The sequence below is a fragment of the Tribolium madens genome, unplaced genomic scaffold (genome assembly GCF_015345945.1).
Source record: "Tribolium madens isolate multiple individuals breed KSU strain unplaced genomic scaffold, Tmad_KSU_1.1 Scaffold_7;HRSCAF=85;Tcas5.2_LG10, whole genome shotgun sequence".
In the NCBI taxonomy this organism is placed as follows: domain Eukaryota; kingdom Metazoa; phylum Arthropoda; class Insecta; order Coleoptera; family Tenebrionidae; genus Tribolium; species Tribolium madens.
The window spans coordinates 1,886,716-1,890,269 of record NW_025401050.1 but is presented as its reverse complement, the minus strand read 5'-3'; positions in this window follow the sequence as shown (position 1 = coordinate 1,890,269).

The following is a 3,554-nucleotide window of genomic DNA, read 5'->3' as shown; positions in this document are numbered from 1 at the left end:
TCTATTAAAATCTAGAAAAATTGAATTAAGAATTGCTGAAATTGCTTTATTTTGAAAGAAAATTCTTATTGCAACCACTATTTGGTTGAAATATTTTGATTCAGTTTGATTCTCGGTTTAAAATTGAGCCTAATCGAATGAACATATCACAAACTGATTTATTTCATCCTAAGATTAGTATTGAAGCAATTATTTTTATAAAATACATTAATTTCGAATTAATTCTGTATTAAAATCGACCAAAATTCAATTGAAGATAGCTCAAATTGCTTTATATCGGCCTAAAATTAAAATTGAAGCAATTATTTTAATAAAAAACACTAATTTTGAATTATTTCTGTATTAAAATCGAGCAAAATTGGAGAATTAATTCTGTATTAAAATCGAACAAAATTTAATTGAAAATAGCTCAAATTGCTTTATTTTGGAAGAAAACTTTTATTGAAGTTAGTATTTGGTTGAAATACTTTGATTCAGGTTGATTCCCAACTATAAATTGAACCAAATCGATTCCTACCGTAGGTGAAATGAAGAAGGTCATGGGCGAATTGATTTCGGAGAACAAAAAGTTAAGGCAAGAAATCGAACAGCTGAAAACATGCAAACAAATAATACAAACCACGATTTAAATATGTTGGATAATGAAATACGTATTAATGAAGCGACTGAGCGGATCAGAAGAGAGAAAAATGCTGTTACTAGAGGACTTCCGGAAGCAGACAATAATGCTGAAGACAGACAAGTCGACTACACTTCGGTGAAAATCTTGCTTGCGCCGTTATTACCAAAGAATGATGCTTCGGTAATTGTGTCCACTACACGTATTGGCAAACCTAATCCTGCATGGGTGCCACGCTTAATCAAAGTTGTTTTTACCGACTCATCTGCTGTACGTGCTGTACTACGGGGGAAGTTGAAGAATGGCGTTTTCATAAATGAAGATTTAACTCAACTCCAACAAAAGAAGAAATATGAGGTTAGGAAAAACTTTAGAGTGCGTCTAGCAGGTCGGGAAAAAAATATACAACTAAAATATTATAAAGGCGTGCCCAAAATAATTGAATCAAAATCAAATAAATTTCCAGCAGACTAATCAACATTATAACTACGAAATTTTGTATCAAAATGTAAGAGGACTCAATACAAAAACAGCTGAATTTTTTACTAATTGTTGTGCAACTGAGACCGACTTAATTATTTTGTCCGAAACATGGTTACAGCCACATTTTAATTCAAGTGAACTTTTCCCTGAAAGTTTCAACGTCTTTAGATGTGACAGGACTTCTGGGAGAGGTGGTGGAGTGTTGGCTGCCATAAAGAATACTTCTTATAATCTCAACTTAACGTCGCCTGTTCATAACATTGATGTTCTAGCTGTTAAAATCGTGGATCTTACTCTTGTTGTCCTTTATATACCTTCATCTACTCATTTCAATAATTATGAACATATTTTTGAATTTCTCGAAACATCTATAGACTTCACTAAGCCAGTATTGATATTGGGTGATTTTAATATACCTGAACTTATGGAATGCAATCTGGGTCCAATAACTACTAACTTGTTTACTACGTTTTCACAATTTTTGTCTCTTCAGAATTTGAAGCAGGAGAATGGAGTTCTAAATTCGAACAACAGAGCGTTGGATTTAATTCTGACAACTGATCAAATTTCTGCTGAAGTGAATAGAAATGAATTTCCTCTTGTACCTGAAGATGTACACCACCCAAGCCTGAACATAAACTTACTCGTAAGTTCTGAATTGATTAACTCGTTTTCTGGGATAAATGACCTCTCTAAGTATAATTTTCGTAAGGCAGACTTTAATGCACTATATACAAGTTTAGCAAATGTCGATTGGACTCCAATGCTTGGTATAACTGATGTTGAATCTGCGAATGCTTACTTCTATGAAGTTCTTCTTCAGTTGTTAGACAAGTATGTACCCAAATGTAAACCAATTTCCAAGTTTAACTCATATCCAGTGTGGTTTACAAAAAGCATCATTACAAAAATTAAACAGAAAAACAAGTCATGGAGTCGTTATAGAAAAAGTAAAAGTGATTATCACCTGAATATTGTGAAGACGTTGCGACGTGAGATGAAACAAGAAATCAGGCACGAATATAAATGTTTTATTAGCACGGCGGAGAACTCTTTACAAAGTGATCCAAAAAAATTCTGGAAACTCGTTAATCAAAAGAAAAAAGCAACCAGTGTTCCAGGTTCCATGGTTTATGAAAACAATCTGCTAAATAATCAACAAGACATTGCCAATGCGTTTGCACATAATTTCGAAAGTGTATTCAGGAGTGATCAAGCCTATGATGTCTGTGGTAACCAGTGCTGTGATAATAAAAATACCTTAATAGCTGCAAGAACTTCACGTTTGGTGATAAATGTGACATTAATAACTCTGCCAGAATCATCAAAATTAAAAACAAACTGCATGTTAACATTATTTGTTTTATAAACAGAAGCAAAATATTTTCTAAAATGATTAACAATGTCGTTAGGATCACTAAGTACTTTTTCATTATAAGTAAGTGTGCTAGGAATAGTTGTAGTTTTCTTCTCCATAACAAACTTGCAAAAGTACCTAGGATCAGAGTGTACAGAATGCTGCACAGCATTCAAATATAAATCGTAGTCTTGCTGCATTAAGCGCTTAAAAGTTTGTCTAACTTCTTTAAATTGAGTGTGATAAAATTGCTTATTAGTTTTTTTATATTTTTTAAAATAATAATTTTTTACATTTATGAGATGTCTAAGCTCTAGGGAGAACCACTTGGGAAAAGTATTTCTGCGACATTTAAACTGTGGAACAAATTTATCTATCACACTATATAATCTATTATAGAAGGCTGTACAGCAATCATTAACATCAACGATGGTTGAAAGAAAAGACCAGTCAATAGAACACATTTCTTTATACAAATTTGGAAAATTGGCTTTTTTAAAGTTGTACAGTTTAGCACTACTAGAAAGAGGAAAATTACTAATATTACATTTATTAATTTTTACTTCAACATTGAAAGCAGGATGGTGCCTATCAATCCCTAACAAGGGCTGGTTATCCTCATAGAGTTTAATAATAAGATTACGTGCAAAACAAAAGTCTAAAAGACGATTATTAAAATTGTAAATATTATTAAATTACTTAAGACTAGATACAGACATAAAGTTAGAAATTACATTTGATTTGGAATTTTTTGCATTTGCTTTAGATAAATTAGGTACATTAAAATCCCCGAAAATAAGTATTTTATAAAAGTGCTAGTAAATTGTTCAAGTAAATTCAAAAAACTGTAAGCTCAGAAATGAGAACGTCAGGGGGCATGTATATACAAAAAATATAAAAACACATGGAAAAATTGGCAATTTTACAACCCGAGATATCTATTAAGTTGACAACAGAAAAAACAGACTAATCAAGTGCAGAAAACGACAAACTTAAAATTGAGCCAAATCAATTCAAAATATCACAAATTGCTTTATTTTAGCCTAAAATTTAGAATAAAGCAATTATACTAATAAAATATATTAGTTTTGAATT